Here is a 14,090-nt window from a genome sequence, read left to right as displayed (position 1 = left end):
ATCTTTGATAATTAGCTCACAGATGATATATCAGTGCTATGTTTGGAACCTAAGAGATAAGTGACACACAACTGGGTGCTTAAAGATTCAAACAGCAGACCATAATAAAGACCATCTGACACAGAATATATAACACAATACTCTGACTCTGAAAACTGTGTGTAAAATAAGCTGACATGTCTACAAAAGATGACATCAGAACACTTTATATGAAACAGCATGTGAATCACTTGGCATAATACATGAACATCTTGCAAAGGGATCTCCTATGTGACTCTTGAGTCACCTCAGAATGAATTTTTAATCATCTCTGAATCGAAGCACCACACTGTGTAATCAGAATGATCCCTGAAAGACTTCCAAATGATCTGGCTGGTCAATTCATTTGACTGCTCCCACTCACTGTGTGATACACATGACTGAAAAGATCCCCAGGCTGCCCCTGTTAAGCAGCTTTTTTTCTACATTTTCTCCCACTCTGTCATTCAGGACACTGAGTTTCTCATCAAATCATCTTTATCATTTGTGAGCTCAATTTTCAATGTTGCTTAACAAACAATCAATGCTGGGAAACCATTCGTATGAGTTTTCATGCAGGGTCCCAGATTTTCCAATCATGCTTTGTAAAATCCCTGAATGACATCTGACATGTAAAATGGAAACTCCCGCATAACTGTCATGCTGTCTTCACTCTTGTTGCTGCACCTGTTGCCACTGGTCTCTGGTTCCATAGCATCTTAGACACCAGGATTTCTTGTGAAAATACTGATAATTCATTTGGTGCCACTCAACATTTCTGAGCTGTTGAGAAGGCTGCAGCCCAACAACAAGCCCATTTATCTGTAGTGGAAGACGCAGTCACAAAGAAACTCCCATAAAGAATCAATGAGCAAACTACAGAAACACTTTCTGAAGAAACTGGTAGAGATAAAGAACTGAAACTTTTACAGAATACAGATGAAACACCATCCTCAAATAGAATAAAAACTGGTTACTATATTTTGTTTATGTTATGAATAATGCTTTTTTTCATTTGAAAAGAAAAAAATTACAATGTTTTCAAACACCTTAGAGGTTGTAAATTTGTTCTTGGTATCACAACAGGCCCCTTTTTTATCAGATTAAGTATCATTTTTATTAACAAGAGATACAGAAAGTTTGATGTTTTTATTGTTCTTAGTTTCTGAGGAAAGTGTACCAGAAAAAAAATGTTGTTTTGAGGAAAATCATAATAAAGTTTTACGTACAGGAAACTATTGTACACCATAGTGCAGATATACTTTTAAAACATTACAGGACTACACCATGGCTCAACTTCATCCCCTTTACCTTCTTTTCTTTGAGATTCTGGTTATTCTGGCCCCCATGGTAACGTATCCCATAGAAATTTCAGCATAACAGGTACAGTCCCCATTGATGCTTTTCAGTCCCCATTCAGTATTGATATCATCCTTTTTTCCCAAGAGCCTTAACATACATGAATTTGCAGCAGCTGTTGTGTCCCCATGCACAAAGGTGATGTAGTTTCTCATCAGTTGAAATGTTATAAAGAAATATAGCCCAGATAGCTCTTCCCATTACTTCTACACTATTACAGTTACAGCATTCCTAATTGCCATACCTTGATAATTCTTGATCCTGTCTGTTCCAAACTTTTTCAGACCCCCTTTAGCACCTATCTTTTTTTCCTTACACATCTTCATAAGTTGTGATCCCATTCTTTTCTGTACGTGTCCTATACACTCAAGTTTATTAATGCTGACTGTTGGTCCATATGGTTTCTCATCTATTGCTTTTAGAAAGTCTTGCTGTCCCCATCCACAAGACAGTCTGTATACAGGACACCTCTAGCCTACTCAGACCTTCTGAAAACGTAAACAAAACCAGCCACTTCCACGCCCTTGCTCACATGTTGTGTAGTGGGAGTTTTGTGAAATATGTCAAAGAGCTTACTAATTATTTCAATATCCAGAGCTAAATTACAAACAATTCCCTTTGTTTTCCCCACATCTTCATGCAAAGTGGTGCTTCCACCAAGGTTTTTTCACTAAGTGTTTGTTTTCCACAAGTTCACATGATAACATAATGGAAATCTGAATGGTGTCAGTAGAAGAAGAAGCACTGTTCACCCTATGTATTTCACTGTCACACATTTTAGAGGCATTTTGAATCCAGGAAGCACCTAGAAACTTTTTACTTGATGCGTAGATACTTGGGCTGAGCTCACCTTCAATATTATTTCCTTCCCTCTGTTCATATGTAGCAGTTCTGTGGTTAATTTTTATATATTTATTTCCATGAAACCTGGTCTTATAGCCTAGCTTCCTTATTCTACCCATTCTGTTTATAACTTTTCACAAAAGTACACTAGAACATCACATTTGTATCATCAAAACATAAACAGTAAAGATGAAAGAGTTGACAGACAGAAGCCAGTAATGCAAACAGGTTAGAAAACATCAAAATGACAATTCTCTGTTACAACTGGAATAAGAATATCTATAGAACACAAACAACTGCTATATTGTAGTCAGTGCTCAGCAATGCAGGGCAAAAGAAGGTGTAGAACTTATTTACTATGCATCATGAGAAAATTAATTACTCAGAATCTAATAGTCAAATTTGGACGAAACAAATGGCAGTTTGTAGTCAAATAATTGGAGCAGTAAATAAACATTATCCAAAGATAACTTATGCAGAGGCCTTTTGTTCTGAGTGTTAGGCTACAAAGTACTACATCCTGTTCCTACCACTCACCATAAAACTCGAGTCTCCTATTCCATTGCTGGGAAGTTTAAATCTCTCCCTAACACTATAACATGATCAGACATTCTATGCATGACCTTCTCCAAGTCTTTCCTGAAATTATCTGCCGGTACAGCTCCTGAGGCAGTCATCTATGAAAGCATCCAATTACTGTGTTTATCCCATGTGCAACACTTATCTTCATACAAATTATTTCATGTCCAGAATCTGTACAAACCTCACTAGATGTTACTGTATTACTTACAGCTACCAACAAATATATACGCACATCCATATTCCAGAAACAACTGTGGAGTGCATGGCAGAAGATACTTCCCATTGAACCAGTTATTAGATCCAGAATGAGATTTTCACTCTGCAGCGGAGTGTGCGCTGATATGAAACTTCCTGGCAGATTAAAACTGTGTGCCGGACCGACACTTGAACTCTGGACCTTTGCCTTTTGCGGGCAAGTGCTCTACCAACTGAGCTACACAAGCATGACTAATGCCCCATCCTCACTGCTTTACTTCTTCCAGTACCTCATCTCCTACCTTCCAAACTTAACAGAAGCTCTCCTGCGAAACTAGCAGAACTAGCACTCCTGTAAGAAAGGATATTGCAGAGACATGGCTTAGCCACAGCCTGGGGGATGTTTCCAGAATGAGATTTTCACTCTGCAGCAGAGTGTGCGCTGATATGATGAGGACGGGGCGTGAGTCATGCTTGGGTAGCTCAGCTGGCAGAGCACTTGTCTGCAAAAGGCAAAGGTCCCGAGTTCGAGTCTCGGTTCGGCACACAGTTTTAATCTGCCAGGAAGTTTCATATCAGCACACACTCCGCTGCAGAGTGAAAAATCTCATTCTGGAAACATCCCCCAGGCTGTGGCTAAGCCATGTCTCAGCAATATCCTTTCTTTCAGGAGTGCTAGTTCTGCAAGTTTTGCAGGAGAGCTTCTGTTAAGTTTGGAAGGTAGGGGACGAGGTACTGGCAGAAGTAAAGCTGTGAGGATGGGGTGTAGCTCAGTTGGTAGAGCACTTGCCCGCGAAAGGCAAAGGTCCCGAGTTTGAGTCTCGGTTCGGCACACAGTTTTAATCTGCCAGGAAGTTTCATATCAGTGCACACTCCACTGCAGAGTGAAAATCTCATTCTGGAAACATCCCCCAGGCTGTGGCTAAGCCATGTCTCCGCAATATCCTTTCTTACAGGAGTGCTAGTTCTGCAAGTTTTGCAGGAGAGCTTCTGTTAAGTTTGGAAGGTAGGAGACAAGGTACTGGCAGAAGTAAAGCTGTGAGGACGGGGCATGAGTCGTGCTTGGGTAGCTCAGTTGGTAGAGCACTTGCCCGTGAAAGGCAAAGGTCCCGAGTTCGAGTCTCGGTCTGGCACACAGTTTTAATCTGCCAGGAAGTTTCATATCAGCACACACTCCGCTGCAGAGTGAAAAATCTCATTCTGGAAACATCCCCCAGGCTGTGGCTAAGCCATGTCTCAGCAATATCCTTTCTTTCAGGAGTGGTAGTTCTGCAAGTTTTGCAGGAGAGCTTCTGTTAAGTTTGGAAGGTAGGAGACAAGGTACTGGCAGAAGTAAAGCTGTGAGGACGGGGCGTGAGTCATGCTTGGGTAGCTCAGTTGGTAGAGCACTTGCCCGCGAAAGGCAAAGGTCCCGAGTTCGAGTCTCGGTTCGGCATACAGTTTTAATCTGCCAGGAAGTTTCATATCAGATATTAGATCTTCTTCCCACTGCATTCACATATGGATCATAGGAAGTATGACTGTTTAAATGCCTCTGTGTGCACTATAATTAATCTAATTAATCCTCACTATCTCTATGGAAGTAATATGCAGGGGATGGTATATATTTCTAGAGTCATCATTTAAAGACTGTTCTAGAAACTTTTTAAGTGGGCTTTCTTGGGATACTTTACATCTATCTTCAAGAGTGTGCCTGTTCACCAGCTCTGTGACCCTCTCCCATGAGTCAAACAAACCCGAGATCACTTGCAATGCCCTTCTCTGTATATGTTCAATAGCTCCTGTCAGTCTGATTTGGTAGGGGTCTCACGCACTTGAGCAATATTCTGGGATGGGTCACATGAGAGGTTTGTAAGCCATCTCCTTTGTATACTGATTGAATTGCCCTAGTATTCTACCAATAAAGTGAAGTCTGCTACCTGCTTTACACATGATTGAGCTATGTAATCATTCCATTTCCTGTCCCTACAAAATGTAGTATCTGAGTATTTGTATGACTCATTGATAGTGTAGTCATATAAAACTACATTTTTCATTTTATGAAGTGCACATTTTTACATTTATGAACATTTAAAGCAAACTGCAAACTGTTTACCACTTTGAAATCTTATCAAGATCTGATTGACTGTATGTGCAGCTTCTTTCAGACTGTAATTAATTTAGGTAACTACATCATCTGCAAAAGTCTGAGGCTACTGTTAATATTGTCTGCAAGGTCATTAACTTACTATATGAACAGCAAGGGACCCAAGATAATATGCTGCATTCTCCCTACCAAAATATCCTCAATCCAGGCACAAACTTCATTTGATACCTCCTATGATCACACTTTTGGTGATAAGTGTAAGAGCACTGCCTCAGTTCCTGGCTTTCAGTATGTCATATAAAAGAAGCATGCGTTGGGTTTCATATGATCGATGTTTGCAGAATCTATGCTGGTTGGCATGAAGGAGGTCATTCAGTTTGAGATACCTCATTATGTTTGAGCTCAGAATATGTTCTAAGATTCTGCAACAAATCAATGTCAAGAAAATTGGAGGGTAGTTATGTGGATCACTTCTGCTACCATTCTTCTAGATGGGTATGGCATGTGCTTTTTTCTGACTACTGGGCAGGGTTTTTCTTTCAGGGATATATGTTAGATTATAGTTAACAGGGGACCTAACTCAGGTGCAAATAGAGCATAGAATGTGATAGGGATTCAGTTGATCCCTAGGGCTTTGTTCAGTTTTAATGTTTTCAGATGTTTATTAATTCCACTGACATTGATATCTAAATCACTCATCTTTTCAGAGAATTATATTGGGCAATACTCCTGGGTTTTCCTTTAGAAAGGGACTTTTGAAAACAGACTTCAGCATTTCTGCTTTTGCTTTGCTGCTCTCAATTTCAGATCCTGTCTCATCTGCAAGTGATAGGACACTAACTCTGTTGCCACTAACAGTCTTTACATATGACCAGAATTCCTTTGGGTTTTGTGGAAGATATTTTGACAATATTCTACTACAGCAGTCACTGTAGGCTTCAGGCATTGCTCTTATGATAGCCAGACACATTTCATTCAGCATCTCTCTATCTATATCCCTATGCTTTGTTTTATACCTATTATGCAATAGTCTCTGTTTTTTTAGAAGTATCTTTACAGTGACTGTATACCATCTACATTTAATTCAGCATCTCTCTATCTGTATCCCTATGCTTTGTTTTATACCTATTATGCAATAGTCTCTGTTTTTTTTAGAAGTATCTTTACAGTGAGTGTATACCATCTACATTGATACTCTGCATTCCACCTTATGGTGCATGGCATATGGTACCCCGTACCACTATTAGTCATTCCCTTTCCTGTTCCACTTGCAAACAGAACAAGGGAAAAACAGCTGTTTATATGCCTCCATAAGAGCCCTAATTTGTCATATCTTATATTCATGGTACTTATGTGCAATGTATGTTGGAGACAACAGAATTGTTCTGAGGTCAGCTTCAAATACTGGTTCTCTAAATTTTCTCAATAGTGTTCCTCAAAAAGAATGTTGCCTTTCCTCCAGAGAGCATCCCTCCCATCATGAACTACTCCGCTGGGTACATATCTGTCCAGTGTATGGTCAACTGTTCTTGTGAACGTGAGTCTTAGTTCCTCTAATTACTCCTATCACACTGGTAATCTAATAGTTTCAAGTAGATGATAAACTGTCCTACTCAACAGTTAAATCCAGTAGACTTACCTGGACTTGCATAGTCCACTCCTTAATATTGAGCACTGAATAGATGTTAGCTTATTAAGAGCTGTGAATTGGGACAAAATGTCTATCAGCAATCTCTTAAAATAGAGTTATAGATTAGTTGGCCTTCAGTCATATTTTAACAGATTCATGCTAATAGACTTTGTTGCAAAATCCAGGTTTGTAATGTAGTTGTGTTGCTGTTCAGGTTATACATGTAATAAGGTTTATCCCATTAGACCCTCTTTTGGAATAACTGGTGGGTGACTGAAAAATCAAATCCCTCATACTGTTCAACACATCCTCCAAATACTGGCAAAAATTAATCACTTTGTAACTTAATAGAAAACTCCCCCTAAATGATATTCCTTTTTATTGTTTAAAATATCCCCTTGTGTCCCTCTAATGTCCACCTGATGGAGTGTTGTAGTTCCTGTATCATCTGGTTCATGGGGTCTGAGCAACCTGGCAGATACCTACAATCATGTAGTCATATCACAGCTGCACTCTACCGTGCCGCCTCACCACCACTGGGTCTCTCCACCACCTCGCCAGTCTCCCACTTATAAGGCAAGTCTCATCACAGAGAGCCACCTGTTACCATTTGTTACCCCAGCTTAAACTGCATGGAAGACTTGATGCTAGCAGAATGCATACAAAGTGACCAGTCACTGTACACCACCCATTGATTGTCACGGGAAGAAATATTTGCAGTGAGCAAGTCAGCATGTCAACTGGGCTGTAGGTCTAACTTGTAGATGAATATTTTCAGCAGTCAATGATTCACTGTATTGAGAGACTGTCTTGATTTTCTGACAAAAATCTTATGGAGCATATTTGAGATTCTCCCAGGAGCATATTGCTGCTCATAGTGCTTTCTGCAACACCGGCATGTTGTGGACTATTTTATCAGAAAAAGGGTGACGACATTCTGTGGAACTCACAAGCAACATCCTTGACAACATATAACTTTTCTGTATGTACTACACTACTGTTATGGTAATCAACAATCAATAGTGGCAGTGTGCACACTGTATCAGACTGATGCATCAATTTTGTACATTTGAGACATATTCATAGTACCACTACAGGCTTGGTGGATGGTGTCGATTTTCACAGAATTCATTTAAGGAGATGCAACCATAGGCAAAGTCTTCACAAGTGCATGTCTCCAACTGCTATCTTATTCTTACTTATTCATAATTTGAACAACTCTTTGACACATTAATTCCATGCAATGACATGCTGCTGGCAATGTGAACTCTAATGGGTACAATGAAGTTGACATTTCTCTGTTATGTATTAATTACTAACTTCACTAATTCCACAGAAATTTTTTCATTATTCAGGTCTCAAAGGTTTTTTTTATAAATAAATATAATTTATTAGAAAGAAATATAATAAACATAAAGAAACTTTGATATTCAGATAGTCAAAAAACTTAAAATTTTAAGGATCACCTATCCAAAGACAAAGTTTCACAGTGGGGGAGGTGGTGTCAATTAATGCCATGTTGCTGTAATGTTTGTACATTATTCAAGGTATTGTATCATTTTTACTAAACTGTGGTGTCATAAAGACATCACAGGACATTTTCTTCATGTTTCTTTTATGTCATGTCATGCATCATAATATCTGGAGGAATGGAAAATGTTATTAAATATGCAGATGGTCAGGTGATACTAGCAGAAAATGAAAAATATCTACAGAAAATGGAGGGATTAAGCAACAAAAGGAAAAAATTGTAATGTGTATAGTTTCCAAGACAAAAGTCATGAAAGTAGCAGAGAAACACAACCCTGTATATATAGCACCAGAATGAAAGACATTTTATCAAGCGAACTCCTTCAATCACTTAGGAAGCATTTTTACTGCAGATGGAAGTTTTAGCAGAGAAATAAGAAAAAGTATAGAATGCGGGAATGGAGTCTTCAGAGAGTGCTGATAATGATAAGAGCAATAGGAATTGAACTAAGAAGGAAATTTGCAAAATGCTTAATTTGGACTTTAGTTACATATGACTCAAAAACTTGGACAAAAGACAAGAAAGAGGAGAAATTTCAGAAAGAATTTTCACTCTGCAGCAGAAAGTGCACAGGTCCGAAACTGCCTGGTAGATGAAAAATGTGTATCAGATGAGGGCTTGAAACTAGGAACTTAGCTTTCTCAGGCAAGTGCTCTATGGACTGAGCTATCCAGTCATGACTCTGTGGCATCAATCCATGGATTGATAGGCCAGAACATCATATGTGTATTATGTCTTCGAGTTGATCTTTGTTTGTATACTTCTGGGACCTCAGTTCTGGCCTAGTCTTCGACCTGTACATTTGTCGTGTAATAAAAGTATTGAGGATTAGAAGAGAGAACCATGGTCATTACCTTACCACCTTGATATCTCCTTCAGTGGTGACCCCAAAGTTCGAATAATCCATCGAACCGAGTACAAAGTGACTACCACACAGGCTTCCGCGTTCCGCATGGACCTTTGTCCACTACACAATGACCTTCTACAACACACCGCTGCTGCCCAGTTTTCACCAGCAACAGCAACTAAATTCAAGCATGCCAGCTGTAGTCGGTGCCCGACGTGAATTTCCGCAGTCCTATAGCCTCGAGAACCCAGGGACCTCGTCAGGTGCAGTGTTTTTGAACATGACGCCAGCGGTCTTCGACTCCGGCTTTGTTAGCCCTGAAGTGCTTCAGTTTTCGCCGCCCAGCAGTACAAGACACCACTACACACTGATACCAAACGTTAATGCAAGTACCGTAAATAGTGGGGAGCATAGTTTCCATAATGTGCTACAACAGGATGCCTTTTTGAAAGTGCAAGCTCCACGTGTGTATCACTCTGTGCCAGTTGCACACTATGTGAATGACATTCGCCAGCCTGTTACTCTGAGTGTTCATCAGTGCAGTAATTTGAGCGTGTCAGATTCCACCAAGCTCATCAGTGACTCTGTGATGGACAATTTTGCTGCAGATGTGGGGGACCAATTGCATAATAACAAGCTTCAACCCCCGCCCCCTTCCAGCCACACTCTGCCGCACACATATGTTCCCAAGGCACTCGACACTTGCGAATTTGTGTTCCTTCATGACGACATTGCAAAAGCCCCCTTGCAGCCCCCTTACACAGGCCTGTACAGAGTTGTCAAACGAACCAGTAACACAATGGACATCGAAATTAAGGGCTCAGAAACTACTGTCTCCCTCAACAGGATTAAACCTGGTTGCATCTAGTTTTCCCCTACCTCACCCACTGTTGCCCCCCATGAACCATGGACCTTGCCGTTGGTGGGGAGGCTTGCGTGCCTCAGCGATACAGATAGCCGTACCGTAGGTACAACCACAACGGAGGGGTATCTGTTGAGAGGCCAGACAAACGTGTGGTTCCTGAAGAGGGGCAGCAGCCTTTTCAGTAGTTGCAAGGGCAACAGTCTGGATGATTGACTGATCTGGCCTTGTAACAATAACCAAAACGGCCTTGCTGTGCTGGTACTGCGAACGGCTGAAAGCAAGGGGAAACTACAGCCGTAATTTTTCCCGAGGGCATGCAGCTTTACTGTATGATTACATGATGATGGCGTCCTCTTGGGTAAAATATTCCGGAGGTAAAATAGTCCCCCATTCGGATCTCCGGGCGGGGACTACTCAAGAGGATGTCGTTATCAGGAGAAAGAAAACTGGCGTTCTACGGATCGGAGCGTGGAATGTCAGATCCCTTAATCGGGCAGGTAGGTTAGAAAATTTAAAAAGGGAAATGGATAGGTTGAAGTTAGATATAGTGGGAATTAGTGAAGTTCGGTGGCAGGAGGAACAAGACTTCTGGTCAGGTGACTACAGGGTTATAAACACAAAATCAAATAGGGGTAATGCAGGAGTAGGTTTAATAATGAATAGGAAAACAGGAATGCGGGTAAGCTACTACAAACAGCATAGTGAACGCATTATTGTGGCCAAGATAGATACGATGCCCACACCTACTACAGTAGTACAAGTTTATATGCCAACTAGCTCTGCAGATGACGAAGAAATTGAAGAAATGTATGATGAAATAAAAGAAATTATTCAGATAGTGAAGGGAGACGAAAATTTAATAGTCATGGGTGACTGGAATTCGAGTGTAGGAAAAGGGAGAGAAGGAAACATAGTAGGTGAATATGGATTGGGGGACAGAAATGAAAGAGGAAGCCGCCTTGTAGAATTTTGCACAGAGCACAACATAATCATAACTAACACTTGGTTTAAGAATCATGAAAGAAGGTTGTATACATGGAAGAACCCTGGAGATACTAAAAGGTATCAGATAGATTATATAATGGTAAGACAGAGATTTAGGAACCAGGTTTTAAATTGTAAGACATTTCCAGGGGCAGATGTGGACTCTGACCACAATCTATTGGTTATGACCTGTAGATTAAAACTGAAGAAACTGCAAAAAGGTGGGAATTTAAGGAGATGGGACCTGGATAAACTAAAAGAACCAGAGGTTGTACAGAGATTCAGGGAGAGCATAAGGGAGCAATTGACAGGAATGGGGGAAATAAATACAGTAGAAGAAGAATGGGTAGCTTTGAGGGATGAAGTAGTGAAGGCAGCAGAGGATCAAGTAGGTAAAAAGACGAGGGCTAGTAGAAATCCTTGGGTAACAGAAGAAATACTGAATTTAATTGATGAAAGGAGAAAATATAAAAATGCAGTAAGTGAAACAGGCAAAAAGGAATACAAACGTCTCAAAAATGAGATCGACAGGAAGTGCAAAATGGCTAAGCAGGGATGGCTAGAGGAGAAATGTAAGGATGTAGAGGCCTATCTCACTAGGGGTAAGATAGATACCGCCTACAGGAAAATTAAAGAGGCCTTTGGAGATAAGAGAACGACTTGTATGAATATCAAGAGCTCAGATGGAAACCCAGTTCTAAGCAAAGAAGGGAAAGCAGAAAGGTGGAAGGAGTATATAGAGGGTCTATACAAGGGCGATGTACTTGAGGACAATATTATGGAAATGGAAGAGGATGTAGATGAAGATGAAATGGGAGATATGATACTGCGTGAAGAGTTTGACAGAGCACTGAAAGACCTGAGTCGAAACAAGGCCCCCGGAGTAGACAATATTCCATTGGAACTACTGCCGGCCGTGGGAGAGCCAGTCCTGACAAAACTCTACCATCTGGTGAGCAAGATGTATGAAACAGGCGAAATACCCTCAGACTTCAAGAAGAATATAATAATTCCAATCCCAAAGAAAGCAGGTGTTGACAAATGTGAAAATTACCGAACTATCAGCTTAATAAGTCACAGCTGCAAAATACTAACACGAATTCTTTACAGACGAATGGAAAAACTAGTAGAAGCCAACGTCGGGGAAGATCAGTTTGGATTCCGTAGAAACACTGGAACACGTGAGGCAATACTGACCTTACGACTTATCTTAGAAGAAAGATTAAGGAAAGGCAAACCTATGTTTCTAGCATTTGTAGACTTAGAGAAAGCTTTTGACAATGTTGACTGGAATACTCTCTTTCAAATTCTAAAGGTGGCAGGGGTAAAATACAGGGAGCGAAAGGCTATTTACAATTTGTACAGAAACCAGATGGCAGTTATAAGAGTCGAGGGACATGAAAGGGAAGCAGTGGTTGGGAAGGGAGTAAGGCAGGGTTGTAGCCTCTCCCCGATGTTGTTCAATCTGTATATTGAGCAAGCAGTAAAGGAAACAAAAGAAAAATTCGGAGTAGGTATTAAAATTCATGGAGAAGAAATAAAAACTTTGAGGTTCGCCGATGACATTGTAATTCTGTCAGAGACAGCAAAGGACTTGGAAGAGCAGTTGAATGGAATGGACAGTGTCTTGAAAGGAGGATATAAGATGAACATCAACAAAAGCAAAACAAGGATAATGGAATGTAGTCTAATTAAGTCGGGTGATGCTGAGGGAATTAGATTAGGAAATGAGGCACTTAAAGTAGTAAAGGAGTTTTGCTATTTGGGGAGCAAAATAACTGATGATGGTCGAAGTAGAGAGGATATAAAATGTAGGCTGGCAATGGCAAGGAAAGCGTTTCTGAAGAAGAGAAATTTGTTAACATCAAGTATAGATTTAAGTGTCAGGAAGTCATTTCTGAAAGTGTTTGTATGGAGTGTAGCCATGTATGGAAGTGAAACATGGACGATAAATAGTTTGGACAAGAAGAGAATAGAAGCTTTTGAAATGTGGTGCTACAGAAGAATGCTGAAGATTAGATGGATAGATCACATAACTAATGAGGAAGTATTGAACAGAATTGGGGAGAAGAGAAGTTTGTGGCACAACTTGACCAGAAGAAGGGATCGGTTGGTAGGACATGTTCTGAGGCATCAAGGGATCACCAATTTAGTATTGGAGGGCAGCGTGGAGGGTAAAAATCGTAGAGGGAGACCAAGAGATGAATACACTAAGCAGATTCAGAAGGATGTAGGTTGCAGTAGGTACTGGGAGATGAAAAAGCTTGCACAGGATAGAGTAGCATGGAGAGCTGCATCAAACCAGTCTCAGGACTGAAGACCACAACAACAACCCACTGTTGAAGAGACCATGCTCTCTGGTCACCCCGGCCTTCTTCCTCTGCTCATGATTCGAGTAAACTCATGCCTATACCGGCCCCATCAATGAGCTGACACTCATTCCGGGGTTTTCCACCTCCCAGCTCCCATAGTAGAGGCCCCAGCTCACAGGGCTCTAATATAACAGTTCCATCTTTGTGCGACAGCACACCACACTGCTCTTCTAACCGGTGCAGCTCGCAGGTTCCTGCCATGCCTACTCAGACCTCATCGTCTGACACTCACCCCTCTACTCGCAGCACACCACCCTCACCGTGCTACGGTGTCCCCACCCCACCGGCTCAGCATACCTCTCTATTAGCAGGCGCCACTTACGAGCTCTCTACCCACATTCATCCTAATGACATTTGTGGTTTATCTGTCGTCGTTAGTTGTGATACCGTATTAGTGCTGCTTGCGTGTGATGATTCATGTGGCCCGTTAGGTGGTGTGTCACAACAGGTAGTGAAGCATTTCAAAATCTCTCGAAGTGCTACGTGTGGCAACCTACGTGCTTACGTTATGCCAAGTGGAAAGGTGATCATTAGGTTCCCTGCCGACACCTTTCCACACCAGTGCTCCCGCACTAGCTGACGACTATGACCGCCGACGTTGCTTCAAGACTTCAGCATGAGCATTCCAGGATTTGCTCCACGCTCTCCTCCCACATGGCCAGTGCCGTTAGATGCAGAGGAACTCACTGTAACCCACTTAAACTCTCGCCCAACCCCACCCCCCCGGGTACGTATTCCATACTGCAGAGGGGGGGGGGGGGGGGGCTATGTGGTGTCG

The 14,090-nt window shown here is 41.2% G+C and overlaps 1 non-coding gene across 1 annotated transcript; it reads left to right on the top strand.

The window, feature by feature from the left end:
- The first annotated feature begins 4,358 nt into the window (after window positions 1-4,358).
- Trnas-cga lies at window positions 4,359-4,433 on the top strand. The gene has a single exon. It is a non-coding gene; the product is annotated as a tRNA-Ser (tRNA).
- The last annotated feature ends 9,657 nt before the right edge of the window (window positions 4,434-14,090 follow it).

Source organism: Schistocerca piceifrons, chromosome X (genome assembly GCF_021461385.2).
Source record: "Schistocerca piceifrons isolate TAMUIC-IGC-003096 chromosome X, iqSchPice1.1, whole genome shotgun sequence".
NCBI lineage: Eukaryota > Metazoa > Arthropoda > Insecta > Orthoptera > Acrididae > Schistocerca > Schistocerca piceifrons.
This window is presented reverse-complemented; position numbering and strand designations above follow the sequence as displayed.